The sequence below is a fragment of the Acipenser ruthenus genome, chromosome 27, assembly GCF_902713425.1.
Source record: "Acipenser ruthenus chromosome 27, fAciRut3.2 maternal haplotype, whole genome shotgun sequence".
Lineage (NCBI taxonomy): Eukaryota > Metazoa > Chordata > Actinopteri > Acipenseriformes > Acipenseridae > Acipenser > Acipenser ruthenus.
Window position 1 is genome coordinate 3208466 of NC_081215.1, and position 24186 is coordinate 3232651.

Genomic DNA, 24186 nt, shown 5'->3' on the forward strand with positions numbered 1-24186 from the left:
GACTTTATTGCAATGGTTATCACCACTGCTTCCCTGAAGCTGTAAAGACTTGGTTTCCTCATAGAATCTGCATCAGCTGATACCAATGTTGTGCTCTTAAGAGGCATTCTTCAGAATCAATGTCTGAAGCCATGGTTAGAGGTTAAACAGGTTAGATTTAGGGTTAGGATCAGGGTTAAGGTTTGGGTATATGATTGCGTAAGGGTCCTTAGAGTTAATGTATAGTTACGGTAAAGATCTAAGGTTACGGAGTGAAATGTCAGACTTCTCTTAAGTAATGTATTCTTTGTGTAATGTTTTTGTTTTTGTAATGTATTCTTTGTGTAATGTTTTTGTTGTCGCATCCCGGTGACTTTTTAAAAATGTTTTATCCCCCCTGTTGCCTCAATAGAGCTCTCAGAATCATGTCTAACCTCCAAGTACACTTTATTTATGAGGCTGTTACCATTAACCTGCCCATCTGCCTAGTTATATCTGCCTAGTTATATACAGGGAGGCTGTGTGGTCCAGTGCTTAAAGAAAAGGGGTTGTAACCAGGAGGTCCCCGGTTCAAATCCCACCTCAGCCACTGAGTCATTGTTTGACCCTGAGCAAGTCACTTAACCTCCTTGTGCTCTGTCTTTCGGGTGAGCCGTAATTGTAAGTGACTCTGCAGCTGATGCATAGTTCACACACCCTAGTCTCTGTAAATAAACAAATAATATAGATAGATAGATAGATAGATATATAAACAGCATACCTTTCAATGGTTTTCAAAATGCTTTCTATGAACATGATCGTTCAAAGTCACTAAACTGGCAGTTTTTGTAAAGACTGACAAAATGTCCAAGCCTGTCAACTTTCAATAAATGACCTATATAATTCTTACACAGTAAAAGCAGCATAGCAGATGTTAAAAGCGCAACACAAGTTGACACAGTTATTTAAATCCTAATGTGTCTTGCACTAATTGTACTAAAACCTAGAATCAGAAAATAAGGGCAAATTAAGAGGCTTCCAAACTGCAATGTCAAGCCTTTGGATCTATCCCCATAATAGGATTTTAAGGACAAGCCTACTTATAAAACACATTTTTAGGTTTACAGTGCTTACAAATCTCTTTTCTGCCAGACCTTTACTTTACGTTTCGTGCAATAAAATACTGTTGCAATGTCACATCCACATCTGGTTCTTTCTGATGCATTTTATTTCATTTAAATTAATTATCTTCACGACCCTGAGAAAGAATCACCAGGCTTAAACACAATAAAACAACCCAACAAACAAAAACAATTTAATCTACCTATTGCATACCTATAAATGTTTTTTTTTTTTTAAAGAAACATGTGAATGGTTTTCTGAATTGTGAAGGCACAGAATTGTGAAGGACATTTCGCAAGAAAACTCACATAACCATTCCTACCTACTATACAAATGTGCAATGCAATTAAAATGAATATATAAAACATAAATAAAAACATATCCAGCACATTAAAGTAATGTTAATATGCATCTTATTCTAACTTAACTTGTGCCAACTCAGTTTAGCAAAACGGGATACAATCATATCTAAACAGCTCCATTTAAAATGCAATTTGATTTGCTGCCAAATTGCTAACAACTCTTTCCCACTTCAACGTTAGGATGGGGTAAACATTTAATTAGCATTTGCACATAAAAGAGAGCTCTTTGTCACATTTTGTATAATGTATCCCAGAATGACCACTACTTTTAAAGATCCACCGCTTTGGTTATTTCAAACTAACAAATGTTTTGAGAAAAGAACAACACCGCTGACAAAAGGCATTGGAACTGCACCACAAATCTACCAGGACACAACATGTTTAAATAATCCAAACTTTTCTTTAATCACAGCGTAACAAAATTGGCTCGTACCTTTTTGAAGAGACAGCTGCCATACCTTACAGCTATTATTAAATATTCGCCAAGGACTGACTCTAAAATATTTACACTGTCCCACAGTACCCTAAAATTGTCCTCGTATGAAAAGATAAGACCTTGGGAGGTACGTTAGTATTCTTTTAATCAATTTGTTAATTACTAGAGTGGCTACAGCAAAGGAAAAAAACATCTTTCAGGTATTCTTTATTCTAAAAAGTGCTTAAACATGTATTTACTCAGCAGCCGAAATGATAACCGGGGCTTCATTTCCAGAGAGGTCACGGTAGTTAAGGAGGTGACGTGACTTTCTGAAAGTCACATACTGTGGTAGGATCCTACTTTGAAGCAAGTGTACAGTCCACTCTATATCACAGGCCAGGATTAAAAGTTTATCTCAGACAACAGGGCTTAAATTTAACTATCAGCCTCACAACCATGCACCTCCAGTATGGAGGTAAAGTTTGCTAATTTATTTGTTAAATCCCTAAATTCAGTTGAGTCAAATTGGTGCAATGTTTTAGTCCTTAATCAAAGCAGGTGGGACACAACATGAACACAAAACAAAGCACTGTGCTCTGAATTCACACTTCCAGTGTAAAGATAAATCACATATGATAAGAATGCAAAGCAAGGGGAAACCTGTGGTACACCAAATTTAGCACAACACAGTGAACACATACTGTAGTGTATGAAGGGAAAGCATTGTGCAGTACAGAACAGTGGGGCCTACTTAAGCATGGGGAAAATACAGTAAAGCATGGGTGATTTATACAGGAGGAGCCCTTTGAACTAACCCATTCGTTTGTTTGGATCAGCGAAGTGGCCAGTTCACACCAGGGTCAGTAACCTTGCTGTTTCTCCAACAAGCTCCTGGAGGCACAGCGTCCGGAAAACAGACAGGACCTCAATGATACGGCTCATCACCTCTGACAGCACACCACCACCCCCCCCCCCCCCAGGCATCAGACATTGAAGTTTTTTGTCAATGGGATCTGTTCTGATTTCCTTGGGCAGAACTGAAACCTTCTGCCTACCTGCTGGCTAAAGCATGCTACCCACTGAACCACCGGTAGCGTTCATAATATGGAGACATGGAAAGCAAACTGCTGTACGACTGCACTTTGCTGAGCAAACCGCTGACAAAGGAACATATTCGCGTGACACTGGATGCACGTTCTGTATTATTATAATTATGATTTGAAGCTAGGCCTTTCGAAAGGCAACTGTCATTCCAAAAGAGTCTGTCACGCTGTTGTTTCATAAGGCTAGTATGCCACTTTCTCCTTGCTCCACCCCCACATGCTGCTTTCAGGATTTACCCAAAATCTAGATTCAAACCCTTGGGCAGGATGACTGGCGTTCACAATAACTCTACGATAGGTACCAAGAATGCACCTGTTGCTGTATCCATTATGTTTTTATCAACACGTGACACAGCACTCACTATGGCCCATGTGTGGGGTTCTAGCTTTGTGATCACCATGGAAATCTCTCTCTCTCTCACTCCTTAGGGAAGGAAGCAGTGACTGGTTGCCAGCAAAGGGCAATGACACGAGGATAACCTGCTGCTGTCAAAAGTACCTGCATGTGTATTGCCAGGTACTGCTGTTGATACAGCCTTGCTGGACCCTGTTTACAGAAGTCCAATCCTCAGGCACCAGGAGGTGCTGGTGTGTGGGGTTTAAACCGCAGTTAATGCAAAGAAGAAATTGGTACAGTAATTAAATGCATGAGAGGTGAGACAATTATTTTTTCTGAGAACTGGTTAAAAAACTATTTCTAAAACAGATGTTTTCTTCCGTACTTAAAGTGCAGGGGGAGGTTTTAATGGATACATCAACGCAAGCAAATGTACAGTATACTTAGCTATACATGTTAATGAGGATAATCGAGATCTATTAACACACTGATGATACAACTGCATGTATAACATTTAAATACTTATCAACATTTAAACTTATTAATATCATTTGTGTGTGTGTAATATATAAATATATATATCATTTAACTAAAAATGTTTCACAAAACATTTTACAGTATAATAGCATTCTTTTCACTTTTTTATTTTCTTAAAACTTCAAATATAAAAATACTAAACCCACAAGATAAAGAGAAAGGCCCCCACCACCCCACCCCCCTGTACGATTGTTGGCAATCGATGTATACATTTGAAGCCCTCCACTTGACCTCAAAGAAGAAACCCATGCCTTCTATAACACATTCTTTCTATATGTTAGGTATGTAAATCAAACGTTATTGCTTTTAAGTACATATAAGGTATTCACCAATCTCCATGTAAACTCAGACGATGGTGTTGTAGCCTCAGCAACAGCAGGACCAGCAGTAATTATGGAGGAGTGTCAAAGCCCAGTTAAAACAACACTTAAAACAGTAGGGTCTGTTTTTTTTTATTTTTAGCTTTTAATGAACTAAGACAGGTGGCCCCTGGCTCAGTATGCCTTCCTCAAATGCTTTCAAAAGAAACATTTGAAAAAGTGACCAAACTTTTCTATCAGAATTGCCCACCCCAGAACATTTTACACTCAAGTCTTATAAATATCAGTAGAAATTACAGGGGTGAAAAACATGCAAAACCAGTCATGAAACCTAATTACACTTACTCGACACTAAAAGCTGCTTACCCCTGGTTTATGACCAGGTTCAGGTTCATATACATAAAAAAATCACAAGAGCTTGCCGATGTACTCTATACTAATTTCAGAAACTTATTAACAGGTGTCGAGGAATCAGAAGCTAGTATTCCTGTATTTTCTTTTTTTTTTCTATCACCCCAAGCTGCAGTTCATAAAGACCCAGTTAAGACTGCCAGATGCAGGTCACAACCCAGTGGTGGGTATGTGGATCCTGCACCCGCCCCCAGACCACCACCACCCCCACACACACACACCTCCCCCCCCCCCCAGCCACCCAACATGCCCACCCTGACGTCTTTTACCTTGTCACAAGCCGGCTTCCTTGAAGTAGCCTGCATGTCCTTACGTCTCCCCTCACCTTGAAGTCTCAGGATTACCTTGCATTTACACTCAATGCTCCTTCATTCCTTAAGACTTATTAAGAATGATAATGAGCTCGGAAGGGGCAGTATGTCCCTTTCTCTCTTGCTCTCTCTCTCTCGCTCGCTCAACACAATCTCTCTCTCTCTCTCTCTGTTTTTCCCCCCTCAAAGGCATACAGGACATATCACAAAAATGACAACATTAATCAAGGACACCAAAGGATCATGTTTCTAAAAGTCTGCCCTTATTGTCATTGTGATTACTGCAATGTATTTATTTATTCACGTATATATTTATTTATCAATCTGTTTCATTTATTTATTCTTTCCATCTAATGTCCGGATGCACCATCGTCAACCTTATTTCATTTGGATTCCTTTAAAACAAACTGAATTTGTGGGGGTTTGGTGACTTAAATTCCAGCTTTTCTTTTGAAAACCCACAGGCTAATCTCTCGCTAAAGACAGCCACCCTTGCTTCCTACAGTTTTGTCTGGCTCCTACAGTTCTAGGCAAGCGATGTGCTGTATGAGATCCATAACTATTAAACACCCACTAATGCTGAATTGAGAAATACTACAATTCAATGTCAAACGTTTTCAAACACAAGTCTTTGAAAAAGAAGACATCGAAAAAGACTTCTAGTTGAAAGGTTTGTCATTGCGTTTTCGTTTCTTTTAGTATTTCTAGATGTGCTGTACAAGTGGATAGGCAATGCCCCTAGTCTAGAGTCAGCCAAGACAGTCCTTCAAATGAACACCTTGCAATACAGTTAGTACAGAGGGGCGGTACTTCCAGCCAATGAGCCTAAAAGCTCTGAGAACTTGCGAAAATAAACCCAAGTTACCAACTTCTCATGCTGTCCATAGACAGTACTACAAAATTTTAACAGTAATTTAAGTGCAATTTTGTTTGTTGATTTCTTTCTTGTCCCCATGGCAGCAATCATTGCTTTGTTCCACAGCAACTGTATTGGCCAACTAAGCTGTGCTCAGTACCTATACAAAAACATGGCCAGTCACTTTCCACTGAGAAAACTAGTCACATCTTAAGGCCAGCCCTTATGCCAGCTTAAGTGACTGTATTAGGATGTAAGCATGTGACCCCTACGCTATTTATTATTTTTACTAATAACAATATGACAGCTACTTAAGATACAGCATTATGCACACAGATTTAAATTATTTGCTTTAATATAGATGAACACACACAATAATCTACATGTAATGAAAACTTACTGGGAGACCCTGGGCTAGATTCCATAAGCTCTAAAACGAATAAAGAAACAATTTAAGACCACATAGAAGACCCTAAATTAATTGTCTAATGTATTATTTATTTTCGGCTGGCTCACTTTACTGGATGCGTTTCTGTAAAAATCATGCTAATGATGATTTTAAATAAATTGAGAACTTAGCCCAGGGTGTCACAATATTAGCTATATATATATATATATATATATATATATATATATATGAGAGAGAGAGATAGTTTTAGAGAGATGTAACAACTCAATAAATTCTTGCTAGTTACCCATGTTAGGCTGAGGCACATACTGTGAGGCAGTTACTGTGGCCTATACTGAATGTAACTAAACAGTTGCATATCTAAATACTGATCTGCCATTTAGTTTCAAAGACAAAACGCACCGACGCGACTCACACCCACTGTCAGAAATGTTGGTCCCCTTACTATGATTTAAACAGTGATGGTGTTAAGATCCGCCACCATTCAGATCCACTGACTGGACCCCTGTGTGCGGTACCGTATAGGGCTTCATCTGCAGAGCAGGATCCCGAAGGTGTGTTTAAGACAAGACATGCCATCAGGCTATTTTTACCGGTATCATTCAGGATTTGCAAGTTTACCCCTCTGACCCACTTTACAAAGAGTACTAGTTGTAACCTTCCTGTTTGTCACATACTGTGGACGTGACCTGGAAAGACTTCTGTGTCCAAAGAAAAGTGTAGCAAGCCAAGTTATCAATTGTTAACACCTTTTTTTTTGTACTGATCCAATAAATGAGGCGGAAAAACAGTTCTGAAATAATGCATGAGTATAGACACGGGACAGAAGTGTGGAGTAGTGGTTAGGGCTCAATCCCAGATGGGGGACACTGCTGCTGTACCCTTGAGCAAGGTACTTTACCTAGACTGCTCCAGTAAAAACCCAACTGTATAAATAGGTAATTGTATGTAAAAATAATGTGATAGCTTGTAACAATTGTAAGTCGCCCTGGATAATGGCGTCTGCTAAGAAATAAATAATATTTTATATATATATATATATATATATATATATATATAGTACAGACTGCAGCATTATCACGGTATAAACTTGCATCCTTGTATGATGCTCCCTATAACATGATGTACATTGACGCTAGTATCTGTACTGCAGTATGAATGGAACCGATATTTCTCTATGTATACATTGAAGGGTAAGCAGTGTGTATTATAAAAAAAGGGTAGTGTTTAAGGCAGTAACTGAACTCAAGGATCTGATAGGGTAATCATAACAGTGAATCCATCAGATCCCCACCCCTTATCATCTGTTATTCTCTCTCTCTTTCTATATATATTGCTGAAGACAGGTGACTGCTTTTTCAAGTGCATCCCTCATTCAATTGTATGGATAAAATATGTTTGGGGATTTCCTAGTGTGACAGCTTAGTTTGCATGGCCGTATATTAAGGCTTTATTGCATGTGTATATGCACCAGTTCACTTTTAACATTACAACTAGCACTGTGGTGCAGAGAAGATCTTTTAAATCAGCTGGTTTCACAGACCCTGATTAGGAATAACCTTTCCTTAAACTAACAGTCCAAGAACAGTGCTGATCGGGGTCTGTAAAAAACAGATGTCATTTCTATTTCAGATACATAAAAAGGCCATGAAAAAGAGGTAGTGTTTATTCAAAATGCAACACAAAGTCCACGTTGCACGCTTGTATACTGATATAACACACACACACACAAACTGCGCTTTTTTATATGAAAAGAAACTATTGACTTCTTGAAAAAGTGTGGTTCATGTTCTAGCTCATGTTCTTATGTCAGCAGGCTTGTTTTCTGCTATTTTTTTCCCTGTTATTTTAAAAAGGAGATGACTTTTCTTGAATGATCTGTTTAACCAAAGCCCGAGGAGAGGAAAAAAAAGAAGTCATTAATTACTTATGTGAGCTATTGCTTCAGAAAGACAATAACCTGCCTGGTCGCCATGGATATGACATATTTGCTCTGAAAACAACATAATAATTAGCAAAGGGGAGAGATCCAAGGAGAATATGCAAACTCCACAGTTTAAAGAGCCAGCATGCCTTTCTTTCCCTGTTATTATTCCTTTTATTAAGGATATTACTAAATTACACACAACACACAAAGGGAACGGAGAGAGCCCTGTTACTGGAACATTCGGTTTTGCTATACAGAATTACTCAAAGATGAAATACAGTAATATTTAGGTAACCATTGGTCTTTTCGCTGGAAAACAATACTGCCTTTTAAAACTGTGTTTTGCAAAATTTGTGTTGAGATTGAAAGGTAAATTGTTATCAATAAATGTTTACCATTTCACAGAGTGATATCTTGCGCTAATTTGTGTTGTCACTGTATGGTATGTCTAGCAGAAACACACAATCTCTCTTAAATAAAATACCAAAGTAAATTATTTAGCAAGTTTAAGTGTTGGTGCAAATGATACTAGCAATTACTGTGATCCATTTAGTACTGTATACAGATATATGTTCAGGCAACACACTTGTGTGTGTATAATATATATATATATATATATATATATATATATATATATATATATATCATGTTTTCAGGATTAATACATTCAGATTTACCCAAAATGGTCTATAAAGTTTAATGTATATCGTTTATAAATCAATTCTGAATTATGAACATGAATTACAGTTTACATTTATAAACGTATTGTGATTTATATTATTATTTACAAGCCTTCCTTCAAACAGCATCGTTAAGTGTATGAACATGCTCCAGACAATATGACATGCAATGCATTTGTTTTAAAATTCAAGAACTACATTTTAACAAATTGATAGGAGGCTTTTAAATATTGTAAAGTTACAGAATCTCTTTTTATTATTAATATCGTGTATACCATAAGAAGACGACTCCAAGAAATACATATATATAAAAAAAGACAGTGCGCAAAAAGGCTATCATGAATTGCATATGAAACGTTTTAAAACATAAAGCCACAGACGAACGCAGTAATTGTGTGGGGAGGTTTGTAAGTCTGTGGGGCACACTGAACACAGCCATATCATCTGCATGCCAGAATGCACGGTCCCTCTTGAAATTGCTCAGATCACTGATAATAAATTCCGACATACACACAAATAAAGAACTGAACTTGACAGGAAAGGTCATTGTCCCTTTAAAGCTTTTAGCGCATATGGAGTTTGAATTTCTCAAAGAGATCAGTTTAACGTCTCCATAGAAACCAGAACCTGATTATCATCAACAGAATAAATAACTCTAATAAATTAAACAGAAGGAAAGCGATCTCAGGAAATTTGATTACTAATGTTCAACAATAAACAGCCGCCGACCGCTGTGTTTTAGCACCGGAGATAAACTTTTCGAAAATACATTGACAAAACTAAAAGTAAAGGCTGTCACCAGCCTATATATATACATATATAATATTGCTAGAAGATGAGTAGTGTTTTCTATTGTTAAGACTTAAAAGTAAATAATGGCTTCCATATAAACTGATTTTGCATGTGACGGGCTGACAAACATTTTCCAAGTTTAATAACAATATGCTAATATTTACATTCGACTATTGTTGTAGTAGCCTACAAACTGAAACACTGTAACTTGTAATATCCGGTTTCTCCCATTATTAAAATAAAACTACTAAATCGCTTATTAAATATCGCTATCTTAGCTTCCCCCCTGCTAGCAGAGCTAACGTTACAATAAAAAGAAAAAAAAAATAATCCTTCTGTTTATTTTGATATTATTTTAATAAGGGGGTTGGCCCATGCCTGTCGATACACCTTTTCCACACCTTTTCCACTGAAAGCGTCTAAAAAAAAGAGGAGTTCTCAAATGTCAATACTGTACTACAGACGTATTTCAAGTACTACGACCGTCTATTGAATGCAAGAAAACGGACTCAAGCCCCCATACAGTAGAGCTACCCATGTCTCTGTCTCTGAAATATAAAGATTGACTAACAAAATGAACTTCTGCTATTATGTTTTATTGCCCGCACAGTTCAAACAATTGACCTTATTTGCATGTCTCCAAAAGTTTCTTTTTAAGGAAACTGTCCCGACGTTTGATTGATCACGTTGACACCTGTTATATCCCCAACCTAAAGTCTCCAAAAATGGATAAAACATGCTGTTGCTTCCATGTGACATTTGTTCCGACTTCTAAACGTATTGACATAAATTCGAAATTACGTTGTACATGTGAAACTACCGCTGTACAATAATAACCTTGCTGCAATAGGTCTGATGTCTTATTCCCATAAAGCGTAATAATATTAGAAGAAGCCTTACTTTCAATTTTACTGTGTGTCAATGACGTAGAGAGGACAAAAAAGTTACAGAACCTATTTTATGCGAAAGACACAAAGCCTCGCTATTTCTCAGAATCAAAGAAATATCTAATAGCGAAGTTCTAATAAAGTCACAGCTAGCTACAATCGGCGTTCGCTTCTATTATAGCAGTGTCCTTTTTCTTGCAACTTTGAGCGCACGGTCTGCAAGTCAGCGGTGTGAGCCACGAGTTGTTTATTTACTGTACAGACAGCAGGTCCCTCTGATTCCATGTCCTGTCTGATCGTTGAAGTCGACAAGAGAAGAGGGTAGCTCCCTGCGCCTTTAACAGACTCCAAAGTGATTGATCTCCGGTGTGTCTCGATAGCTACATACATTATGAAATAGCACACACAATCCAGTTACATTTAAGACATCGGAGCAGAAAGAAAATAATTTGATGTTAGTCCGTGCTTAAAGAAATGAAGTGATCTTTTAGAAATAAAACGTAAAGGAGGAGAAGAGAAAATAACTCTTACCTGTACTTGAGCTGCTTTTGGGTGACTTTCCAAGTATAGGAAATGTGCGTTTAGGATGGACCTTATGGGAGCATGCGTGATCAAAGTTGCCTGATTTTTTTTCTCTCTTTCTTGTTTTATTATTGAATTTTCCTATTTCTAACACAGGGGGAGCAGCCCTAAAACATGTAATGGATCACACTTAAAAAAGGAAGAGGATTTCTTAATTGAATTTTTCAGTTCGCTACCGCAGGGTGGAAAACCAGGAACGGATTTCTCCAGGAATCTGGAATTGTATTTTTTTTTTTTTTTTTTAAAGAGTATAGTTTTGTTTGGGGAAAAATATATAATTTTGCAATTGTAAAAGTGTAAATGAATAATATTAAAATAAGTTATTTTATTTAAAAAAAAGTTTAACGTTGAACTGAGCTGTTGTCTTTTATCTAAGCACATTATAAAATAAATGCAATGGCTGAAATATAATGAGGCAACCTTCTTGTGGGGTTAATACCTTCTATGTTTGCTTAATGTATAATTTTAAAAGCTCCCAGAGGAACTTACTTCCAAGCTTACTTACACAAAAAGAAATGACTGGCTGAATTTACAACTACTTTATTTATGAAGCAAGTATGCCATAAATCGTAATGCTTTGCATTGTTTTATCCAGTATTTGAAACGTTCAGCGTTTTAGCGGAAATCTCAAGGTTTGCAAATGTAAATTCATGCAACCATACATTCCAAATGAAAAACACTAAAGCATTCTGTATCAATGCCAAAAAGGATATAGCCAGGATATGCTTTTGATTTTATTTATGATAGCTCTACAGAATTTTTAAGTATTTTCTATACTTGTTTCCGACTACATAATTAAAACTAAAGCAGTTTTTTTCCCTTTATTTTAATTGGAGAGCCAAAAGCAGCAGGGTCATGTTAAAGTAACAGTGCCCCCTTCCCCCCAGAAAATGCAAATACCAAATACTGCAGAATAAATTCAATTATAATAAAAGCTCCAATGTGATAAATTTGAATAGTTTCACGTCCCTTTTATTAATCTGTGTTTCCTGAAATTCTGTATCCGGTCCAGCCAATGTTTCAATGCTTTATCAAAGCCTTCAAAAGCCACAACACAACAGTGGAGAGTGATATTTGACTGCACTGGGAGTATTTGTCATTTCAGACATACCGCCAGCTCATACCTAAACATTTTGGAGAGCAGATCCTAATAATTAGAGTGGAATCAAACAGCACCAAAAAACACAAGTTGGGTTAGGAACTCTAGTTTCAGAAGACCTAACAATGCTGGTACCCTACGAAGCCTCACCTGAGTCTGCAGTTTTACTATTAGTTGCAAAGGCAGCTGTGATGAGATGTGTTGAACAGGCCTGATTGTTCAAACTCCTTGCTCCTGATCATTTAAATGATATACTGTACACAACTGAGTGACTAATATATGTTTATAGATTATGAAAACTGAAGTCGTTCTTTTGCCTGGAAAAGAAAGACACCTTATGTTCAAGAATTGCAAAACATACATAGTCACGGTTACACAATTAAGATAATGATACTGATTTATAATGACTATCAGCATTCAATTCTATCGTTTTTCACAGGAAGAATATTTTCAAAGTGTTCCAGATGCCCTCTGGGTTTGGCTTAGATCCAAGTGAAACTCAAAAAAAAAAAGTGGATTTCAGCATTCTTTAAATTACTTATTAGGTAAAATAAACATACCCAATTGATGGCTGGTGAAATACAGGAAAAGACAATACTGATCCCTTCCGATAAAGAACATGATTTACACTGGTGGACATAAATATTGCATCACTTTGTATTTTCTGGTCATTCTTAACATACTCCTAGTTCAACAAACTAAGCTCATAAATATATAAAAGGGAACTGTACAACTGATCTGGCACAATACAATTGGCATAGAGAATGTCCGAGAGCATATTATCCCCTTGACAAGACAGTGAATAGACCTTAGGGATAAAAACAATGCTGTTGCCCACATAAACCTTTTTTTGAAACTGTTTGGAGAGTAAATACACAGTTGTATTGAAATAAATGGTTAGCAGACGTCTCACTAATTATAATTCGATGCACTAGTACTTGATAAGTCCCACTTTTTTAAAACCAAGAGAACAAGGGAGCAGGTTCTGATAAGCTGTGACTGTAACTGGATCCAGCAGGTTCTTCTTTTGACTAGGTATCACAAACACTGCACAGCATGGGACCTCTACACATACAACTTCAGTTCTATGCCTACCACAAAATGTCTAACTTTGAAGACGCTGATAACTCAAGCCAACATGTACAGTATGGCACTGACTTCAAAGGTATTGTAAACTGTTCAACCACTTTCTAAAGTTAAAACTTTGTTACGAATGACTAGAAAATGTAAGGTGATGCAGTATTCATGGCCTTCCCTGCAACTCTTGTCTATTGGTACAGTATATCTTTTGTTGTAGTCCGTCGCTCTTTTCCCAGTTGGAATATTGCAGGAACTAGAGTCCCCTCATGCAGCACGTGGGATCATTTTGAAGGAGCAGGACCCTAAGGAGAAAAAAAAAACTGCTGTGATGTCATTTTAAACTTGAACTTTTCCATATCTGAATTCTGCAGTCTTCCAAACTATTGACACATTATTGCCAATTAGCAGTTTTGTGATGTGCTCTGTTCTACATACTAAAGGATCTGGGGTGACATCAATGCCATAATTAACTACCAAGGCAGGTAGTAGTTTGATCTTTGGCTGGGGATATGTACAGCGCAGAGGATCTGGAAATAGGTTTCCCTTTATGGGGTCCTGAAAAAACAGACCCGGGTGTCACTGCTGTCCCTGTATGCTATATACTGACTGCAGTACATAATCACAGGATTTGATGATATGTTTACTGAAAAAATAAGACGCTTTGTCGTTAAATGATAAATATATGTATTTATTAGTATGAATAATAATAATACTAATTTCAATTTGGTGATATCTGATTATCCCTTATTATTAGGACCAGCTCTTTATAAAGATTTTATTTGGTTCCTTTGGTAGTAATATTTCTAATAATACTAATACAAATAATACTAATTGGTTTGTATTAATATTACATATCAGGATATTTTCTCTACAGTATCAATACATATGTCTAATGTACAGTACACACCAAGCTTCTAATCATTTTTAATTAATCGCCCAATCTTTAATATTATTGGCTGGTTTCACAAATCCTGATTAGCACTAGTCTTGGACTCATGTAACCTTAGGTAAGGCAGTGCTAATCAGGGTCTGTGAAAGCAGCTATGACAGGGTAACATTTGATTTGAAATGTTCCCATATAATAAAAACACATGTTCAATGTATATATCCCACCAAGTTATCTTCTCTGCAATGTAATATTTTTATCTTTACTGTATGCCTGCCTTGTTCAGGGGTGCTGTAGCACAGCAAATAGTGCCGACACTTGGCTACAACTGCAAACTATTTATCAACCAATAGCTGATAAGCTAAGCTGTTGAATGGTTGTGCATGCTTAGATAAAATAAACATTTAGAAATCCAATAAGCTGCCACTGCCAAGTATTTTAGAAAATAGCCCCATTAGACCAGTGTTTCTGTGTGTTATATGTAGAACAATATGGTTCCTTTTTTGGAACTCTAAATGTCTGGCTTCGATATAAATGGAATCATCAGTTCCCATAATGATTCCCATTTGGAACCAATCATTAATTTTCAAGCTATTATAGAACTTGCTGATGAAATGGGAAGCTTTAAAACTTGGGGTATTTAAACAACAGGACCATCACATTAGCCTTCCCGATAGACAGATACTTCTTAAAATGAACGGAGGGGAACAGATTGCTAAATAAAATGTTCTTCTGTGCATACATTTTTCTACTCTGTGGTTCAGAAGGCTGCAATGAAGAATACAAAAAAAATCAATACATTATTCTGCAGATCACTTGATTCAATAACGATCCAGTAGCATATTGATCGAGATCCAGTGAATTATCAGCACCACTCAAGGGCGAATCCAACAAACTCCGGCCTCCCCTAGTCTTCGCTCTTACTAATTATTTTGTATTAAAAGCTAATCACACTGTAGAAATAGATTTATAACATAAATCATAAACATGTTTTTTTTCTTTTAATATGCAATGCTGTATTTTAAAGCTGCAGTGTCAAGCTATAATTTTTTTATGTTATGATTCACTGTAGAATCTGATGAATGCTTACCGACGTCTCGCCCAGTTTAGCATTGTGTTTTACTGGTAGTTTCTGCTTCGGGTACGCAAGCTTCCACATCACCAAAACGTGTGGATAATATATATATATATATATATATATATATATATATATATATATATTAAATGCACCTGCAGTGCTAGAAGCCAAGGTATTATAAACTCGAATAAATGAATTTGGGTTTTCACACTAGGTGACCACAATGGTTATAGTCCTGCGTCAAACCCTTAAACCCACCACGTCGTCCCAAACTTAACCGCCGCCCTCCACTTCACCGATTTTGTAAACAAACAACGTGACTTCAAATTTTTAATTACCTAGTCTTTTCGTGCTGCTTGAAGACATGCAAAACAATGGCTTTTTTTTAGATGTGAGTTTGTTGTGTTTTTTTTAATTACGTTGCCAAGACCAACAACTATTCTCCTTAAAAAAAAACAAAAACACTGTTTTATGTAAACGTGTGTATGGTCACGACTGAAACAACCACAGTTATCTCCGGGCACTGTCATAATTGTACATACACACATATCGTCATTGCATACCAACCTCCAACAGTTGAGCTCCAACACTGAAGTTCAGAGATCCTGACTTCCGTTACGACAGTTTGGGCAGGTGACTCGTGCTCTCAATTAAACCAGGTTATCGAATCAAAACGTTCTGAGGAAGGGTCGCCTTAAAAAAGTGAGTTACTAATCTAGCAATCTACAACATTCAAGCCAAAATAATTGGTTTAATTTTAAATATATAAACACTTCCTTTTTTTATTGTTGGCCATAAAGTATTTTTGGGTTGTTTTTTTTCGTTTTTTTTTAAAGCCCTATTGGGTTTATTGAATAATTTGCATATCACATGTAAGAAATCAGGAGAATGTTGGTTCTATGCAATAATGTCAATTTTGAAAGGTAACATATTAGCCCTTGTTTGCTTATAAAGTATCAATTCCCTATACATGTCATAACATACATACATTTACAAATACAGAAAAGTGAGATGGTTCCACTTATGGTAAACAATTCTCTTTTTGACACTTGGTTTGACTTGATTACATTTACGGGAAGTGTTCAATAGTGTTTTAGTTCCATTTACACTATCCTATTTTTCATTTTGACTAAGCACAGTCAGGTGTAATTTCCGCGTGTGTGTGTGTGTGTGTGTGTGTGTGTGTGTGTGTGTGTGTGTGTGTGTGTGTAGCACAGTCCTTAGAACAGTTCATATCAAAGGGTTTATGAATTGCACCTTTTATTTTCAAACGCCTTCTGTCTGGAGGTCTGTTTTGGTGTTTTCTTTTCTTCTTTGTCTCTTTTTTTCTTTCTATCTTTGCCACTTTCCTTTATAAAGGTTTACCATAGGAAGTGTGCACACTCTCTCTCTGGGCTTTAAATGCTTGCCTATTTATTTATTTATTTTTTAGTTTTACCAAGCTTTCATTATGCCATTACCATGGCAATATTTTATAGGGGTTTTCCTTCCTATCCCGTCAATTCTTTCTTTCTTTCTTTCTTTCTTTCTTTCTTTCTTTCTTTCTTTCTTTCTTTCTTTCTGTCTCCCCTCTAGCCTCAGGTCTATCTTACCAGATATGACTCAAAGTGTCCTTTTTTTAAATTCCTTCAGGAGACCAGACAAGCTATCCAGATAAAGATAACTGTTTACTTTAAAACAAACTCCAAAAGTGGTATTATTTGCCATCTGTAAGAGCTATAAAAAGAAACACTTCACAAGAAGTGTGAATGTCGTTTCTTCTACAGAATCAGAGTGGAAAGGTTTCGATAACCTTGAGAGAGCATAACCTTCGCAATGTTTCAAAATAACGTCAACCAGAAGTGATAAAACTGCTCAAAGAGACGGAATTAGGAGAAAAGGCCATTCCCTGCTGCTCGCTGTTTGAGTCTCTAATTTAAACAGGAACAAAGCATGTATTAGTAAGGTCTTTGCAAACCCTGTGTTGGCTTTTACCATACCATTACTAAAGCAACTGCAATCCACTCTATCTTCTACCACCCACCTCTATTTGACTTTATCATTCTCAAACTCAGAGTGGGAGCTTACAGATACAAAAAAAAAGGGTTACGTTTGCAATATAAAGAATATTTTAATAAACAATGTTTTCATCTAGCAGCGTTCACTGTGAGAATATATGGGCCCCATCAGTTAGTCCGACTTGTGTAGGCTGTCTCTTATTGCACACAGCAGATCAAACTGCACGAGATGGCATTCTTTTATAACAATAAGAGACACATGACGTATGACCTCATAACAATGTATTGTGGGTGAAGTGAAAACTAGCACCAAGTGACATCAGCATTGTGATGTCATTGCCACGTGATGCCAAAAAATTCCACAGTTGTAGTTCTGCTCCCTGTGACCCTGAACACTGTACATTATAGATATACAGTGTGTTATAATATGTATCAGCAAAGGTAGATCATACCTTATATTTAGTTTACATCTTTGAAATGTCTGTGAAAGACACTACAGTGATACCTAAGTTAACTGATGGGGGGAAAAAACAAGCGGCTGTAATGAAAAAAAAATCCTTTTACTGTTAATAGTTCACCGTAAAGAATTTACACTCATCCTTATGGGTTAATGGCGATCAAAATGACCCCTTCAAAGTGGTCCTAAACAAAATAATACCATTATTATTATCTGACATGCACTTCCATCGCACATGTATCTGTAAGTCAGTCCTGCAAGCAGAGGTGTAACCGAGTATCGTAATAGAGAATTATGGAAATATGCAATCATTGTGTCAGATACAACCACTTTAATATCTTGTATTGTACAATAGCATTAACAGTTAATTGGAAATTCCTGTAAAAAAAAAAAAAAAAGTTATCTGTATCATTAAAACTTTTGAGACAGTAGGGATTTTTTTTATGCGTATCAGCTTTTGTTCTCTGTAATGTAAATAGATTCCATAATGTGTTTTAATCCAACAAAATGTGCTAATTCACTTACGGATCAGGCTGCTATTCTTTTCCCAATGCCACAGAAGGATACAGTTAAGACTTACAAAATACATCAAATAAGACACCCTCCCTATTTGTTTTTTGGAGTCTGGTGGTGAATTTCACAAAGTTCTGATGAAGAATTACATTCTGATATCAGGACCGGGGTCTGCATCCTCTTCTAACCCACACCTACATGAGCCGGCTTTTTGTTACTTATATTATATTTGCATTATATTAAAAAAAGGAACCACATTTGGGTATGAGCCTTAGTTAACTGCTAGAATACAGAGGATTTATTCACTGCAGGGTCGAATCTATCTTTACATCGTTACTTGCAGATAAAGGCTGGGCTAATCACTCATTATTTTTTGAGAGCACAGGGTTCTTGCTTTGATAGCACAGGATCAGTGCAGTTATTCTGGATACTGTTTAATTAAGGCATTGTTTCTATTGAAGGTTTATTTTATAAGTGCTCCTTTGTAGACGGCCTGCCTGTGATAATACCTTGTGTATTGATGAAAATCTCCCAGTGCTGGTGACCTAAATGAAAGAAGCAAGCTTCAAAGATTAAACACTGTGTACAATGTTGCATGTGTCACTTGTTTAGTAGATTTACAGCAGATCATACACTACTTTTTAATAGGCACCATAATGATAGTGCCGCCATATCTGACAATGCAATGTTAGAATCAGCTGGTAGCGTCCACGCAGGTTTAGATCCATTGCATGCGCTCTGTACTTTTACCACTGGCGGGTATAGCAAAATAGTTATATGAGATGATACCACAGACAACCAAACTTGGATGGGTACTTCATGCATGTTGCAATACAAAGTCAATGATGGCATCCTGGCATGTCTGGGAATTGCAAGATCTACAATTGTGTTTCTGCCATCGTAAATCTTTGAATGCTTACTTTCTATAAAGCATGACTTGAAAACAAAGTGAGCCATCAAGATTAAACTTGTTTTCTTTGCTTTGTGTGCCAGTGTCTAGGATAAATCCATTTACACAGGACTCTGTGAATTTGTTTTTTATTTTGATCTAATTCTATTCCGATGCCAAAAAACACAGTGATTTAATATCTAGCCCAGCAAAAAGGTTAATCAGAAATAAAGAATTAAGAGGAGAAACCAACATTCAAATCTTGACGTTCCTATTTTGACAGCTTTTAGCAGCTTGCTGCTAATTTCACTTCGACAGCATCATTTCAAATGAAATCAGCCGTCTAGACCTACTGCTTGAATGTTGCTTGAGTTAACTAACCAAACGTGCTTAAATATCACAGATGATCTGTGCATGTTAAAATGAATTCTGTGGATTTCTGCATACCTAAATCAGCCAGAATTAACTGTTCTCAAAACTAAAACAAAAAGCAATCCAGACCACACTTGGGTATAGGTATTGTACTCTGGTATGTTGTTTCTTGCTAAATTCTGTGATAATGCATACTTAAAGCTGGCAGTTTTAACTGTGGTTAAAAGCTGACTTAAAAAATTCAACTGGCAAACAACAATAGCCTGGAATATATTCCAGGTGCCTTTTTGACTATGGCACACAACGTTCCAGTGAAAACACTGATAGTATTCAATTTTTGTCTCACAGCATGCCTTAGAAATACATATTTATAATAACTCATAGACCTACACGTGCCTGTCATCTTGGATTGGTTGGGGTTCAAAGTATGCCTAAAGGTGCCATGATTGCTGGAATTATAAAGATAACACATATATATGTATGCATTGTGTTTGACAATTTCTATATTGCTTTAAAATGGTTCAAATGCTAGTAGGTAAATTGTGAAATGTATGCTGAATGTGTTATATTGTACATGAAAGCAATATTTATTTTAGGACCGGGTAGCGGGGTTTGTTTCCTTTGTGATATAATCTGGTGTTTTCAATACTGAAGCCCTAATGGATAAAACAGACCAACATCTAAATAGAGTGTGTGTGTGTGTGTGTGTGTGTGTGTGTGTTTGTGTGTGTGTGTGTGTGTGTGTGTGTGTGTGTGTGTGTGTGTGTGTGTGCGCGCGCGTGTGTGTGTTTGTGTATGCGTGGAGGTTTGCATTGTTATAAGAACCTGCAAAATGTTTTATACATTTTATATTGGGTTACAATGGGTATTGTGACATAGCAGGGAGTGGGTTAAAATCCTCCCTGCGTAAAATATGTGCACAGGCACATTTTTGTTTTGCTTTATTGTTTAATTTAATTTGTTAATTATTTATTGTTTAATTATCCCCTGCACCTGGTGCTTATTATTAAATTAGAGCCAGGTGCAGGGTATAAAAGAGAAGCAGTTCGTTTGCTCAGGGCTGCTGAGGAGAAGGAGGCAGGGGTGTGCTGCTTCCAAGCAGTTGAGAACGCTTACAGAAAAAGTGTTTAAAGAAGGGAGTGTTTTTGTGTTTAGCAGGTAAACGGCTTAGCCGTCCGGCCATATAGTGAGGTTCCTGCGTGGTTAGTTAGTGCTCAGTAGAGCTAGGTGTTTGTTTTGTTTATTTTGTGTTTTGTTTCGTGAATTAAAAATAGCGCAGACGCGCTTTAAAAAACTCAATTTCCTGTGTCTGGGTCAATTTTTAAAGGGGCAAGAACCGTGACTGGTGCGAGTTTTGTTACAGTATGCTTTGTAAATATTTAGGATAATTTCAGGGTAATTAAAAATTATTATTATTATTATCACAGTGGATTGTTTTGGAGGATGCATTCACTTTGCAGTTATTGAATGCAGATTTACATTAATAAATACTGTGATATAATATAATTCAATGCTATTTAAATTAGGATGCCCATGGTCTTTCAGCAGTACCACGGTATTGACGTTTGACTTTCAACACCAATCTGAATGTCAGTTAATATCTACTTGTCATGACAGGTCAGCAGCATTGTTTTAGCTGAGGTCTGTGGGCTGTAAGCCCTACAGTGTTGATCATTCCTCTATGAGTCTGTACCAGCTCTCTGGGGGACAGACCTGAAAACGAATACAGCTCTTCAATTCAAGCCACAGGCACACAATGCTCTGCAAGGGAGTATCGGTAGAGTCCTGCCTCTTCCTACCATGGATCTCCTGACAAGGGAGAGCTGGGCTCAGTCCGGATTGTCCAAGCACAGTGAATTCTGAAAGAACAGGATTGTTCAATGGAGATGCATGGCATGCATTGCTGTCTCCAGTCATTGAAAAGCTGTCCCTTTGACTTGTGATGCAATATCAGCAGAAGCTAGTGCCTCTCAGTGACCCCCATCCATCCACAGCACCGCTGGCTGCTTCAGCTAATTAGCAATATTAGTAGGTGCATGGATATCCTTTGGAAACAGTGAACAAGGCTGATTGTGTCACTGCTCGGAAATAAACGTATCTGCAAATCTCCTTTGCAAAGGAGGAGCCGTCCTTAGTTTGGGAGTTAGGATTGGTGTGCTGCCCAGATGATGGGTACCGAGGATGTTGAGAGGTGTGGAGCCCAGCTGCTTCTTCACACAGCCATTGGAGTGGCAATGCTTTTAGACTGGAGCGCAATGTTCTTCAATAAGAAACTGTTTGAGAAAACGTACGATCTTCTTTCCTACCTGTGGAAGAAATGGAGCCAAAAACCTGGACTAAAAATGTTAGATTGACTTTGACTGCACACTTATATCTGTGCTCACAGTCCCTTCACACCTGTACAGAGTCCCACAGCTTAAGGAAATATCAATATAGAAATACATTTACAATATAGAAAAATATATTGCTCATGTTTATGCAGAAGACGTGCATTGTGTATAGTGATTATTAGTAGTAGTAGTAGTGTTAATAGTAATAATAAATATCATTGTTTCCAATCTATCTGTTCTGTAATTTTACATATTTGTTTAAATGACCAGCTAGGGTATGGCAGAAACTAAAAGCAATTTAAACTTTGAATTAGTCCAGTGCTTTGCCTGTCTGTCTGCATACATGGCTATCTAGTAGCGAGACATACTGAAACGGGCATTGAAATGGTGTCAGATCAAATTTTAATAAAATCATAGTCTTGTATGAATCTATAACAGTGGAGTTCATCTACAACAGTGGAGTCAGCTAGGTCCCCTCTCCTCCTGGTCTTTAATAAGATTTGAGAGGCATTATTACAACACGGTAGCACAATGTCACATAAACTGCTCTTTCAGTCTGCGACCGCAGAGAAAAAAATAACAGAGAATTAAGAAAAAAAGAAAAATAAATGGTCATGTGTTCAAAGTGAAGTGAAAACGGATCCCTGGGGAGACAGAGTTGGAGGGATATGGCATATCATCTCTCTCTGATCATTCACGCTTTCTAATTACATAAGGTGAGGAGGGCCATCATTTTATCCTATTTGTTTTGCATCATTGCAAAAATAGAAAATGAGGGCCTGGCGAGCTGAGCCAATCTACTTCATTTCGACCTTGATTAAAAGAAAATTAATTGCCACGTCTCTCATTATGTTGCAGGCAGCATTTGACGACTGAAATGGAAACCTGCAAACAACATGTAACCCAACCAGGAGAGCGGAGCATCGACCTGTTTGTTAAAGACAAGTGTCTAATGATGGTAGCGAGGGGCTCCCAAACAACGCCTCTTGTGATGGCAGCCCTACAACCAGGGCAAGGCCACAGGATACAAGAAAGACCTGTACCTGTGTTTTAATGATCTACACAGTGCTAGATCATAGTTCCCTTGCAAGTACAGTTATATTGCACGTTTGTTAAATAATTTCATACCAAACATTATATAATGTATGAAGTTCCAGTCTCACAGTCACTGTGCCATCCATGTAGTAAATACTAATGCATGGTAACTGGTGTACAGTGTAATACCTTGCAGTCTTGTAGTCTATTTCAATAAAAGACTAAATTAGACTTTCCCTTACTTTCCGTGAACTATATCCATAGGCAGTTCCAATGGAAATTATTGTATTTCATTTCCGAACAAATTACAGGGTTATGTTTTGTGATGAATACAATGGATTTCTCTAAATGAAGACCACCAGCCCCCCTTTATTGTGAGCAAGCATTTGAGTGAACCTGATCCCCGATGCTGGGAAGTTCAGCTCACTTCCTCACACAGTCCACCTCAAGCTGAAAGTGCTAATTCATTATTCTTTCAGTTCTGGAGGCTTGGGTTCAAATCACAAGTGCGATGAGTTTGAGCAATAGCCCACATCACAAAAATAGGTCTAGAATGAGGAGTGCTCATTCTTCCCAGGGCTGTAGAGGGAAGCTCTCATCTAACCTGCGCCTTGTACCGTGCCTGACTTAGCCTGTCCCGTTGCTAGGGTTGCCAGCTCTGAGGTACAAAAACCCAGGACATCCAAACAGAAGGGTTTTATTAAAAGTTTAAACCCTCTTTAGAAATCTTCATCCAAAAGGTAACATTCATAATATCACTACTATAGAACTGACAACCAATTAATATTGTGTGTCTATTGCAGGAATATTGTATCTTTATCTAACCTGGCATTGTGGTGTTGCTGTAGTAATCTAAATGGATGCGGAAACATAAGATTAAAAACCCTGATCTTTTAGTGTCCTGGCCGGGCAGGCATACTGGAATCCCAGGACGCCTTCCTGAAAATTGGGAAGAGTGAGGGAAAACAGGGACAGGTGGCAATCTTAGCCCTCCCTTATCTTTCCAGAACACTACATTCACAAAGTAAATGAAATTCTTCCCCACTGGAAGAACGTTTCACTTTAATGTGCTACTTTGGAAACTGTTCCAAAGTGCTAAAAAAAAAAGACCCAATCTACTAGATTCCTTATTTCTAGTGCCATCTCGTTTCTGAAGCAAGCTGTATATACAGAGCCAGAAAAGTCAGAAAAAGCTAACACCCTTACATTCTTATTTTAAATACGACTCATTTTGCAGTCCTTTTGTACATGTCAGATAAAAAAAAAAAAAAACAGCTTTGGCTTGTTTGTATTGTATTGTATAATAATAATACAACTATATTCAAAGTATTATTATCCATAACCATTCAACCCTGCTCACACGGAATAGCCCAATTTGAAAATATTACCATCAGCCCCCCAGTTAAGTCGCCATATGGCTCAGAGGATCAACTGTGTG

General features: G+C 37.3%; 1 protein-coding gene and 1 long non-coding RNA gene across 7 annotated transcripts in view; one reads left to right on the plus strand and one right to left on the minus strand.

Moving 5' to 3' along the window:
• The window catches only part of LOC117432391 (zinc finger protein castor homolog 1-like), a 192779-nt gene extending 181703 nt beyond the window's left edge, over positions 1–11076 (minus strand). Inside the window, exon 1 of one of the 5 annotated variants that reach the window (XM_059002409.1) lies at positions 10962–11076. The gene's annotated coding sequence lies outside the window, so the exon portion shown is untranslated. Of the gene's footprint in view, positions 1–2675; positions 2763–4837; positions 4965–10443; positions 10914–10961 lie in introns of those variants that run through there. The other 4 variants (XM_059002410.1, XM_059002413.1, XM_059002412.1 and 1 more) reach the window with 4 other exon arrangements.
• Positions 11077–13188: 2112 nt separating this feature from the next.
• On the plus strand, positions 13189–22979 carry LOC131701865 (uncharacterized). Of its 2 annotated transcripts, none has more exons than XR_009309076.1 (2): positions 13189–13276; positions 22572–22979. It is a non-coding gene; the product is annotated as an uncharacterized LOC131701865 (long non-coding RNA). The 2 variants fall into 2 exon arrangements; XR_009309077.1 differs by lacking the exon at positions 13189–13276 and adding an exon at positions 15765–15857.
• Positions 22980–24186: the final 1207 nt, after the last annotated feature.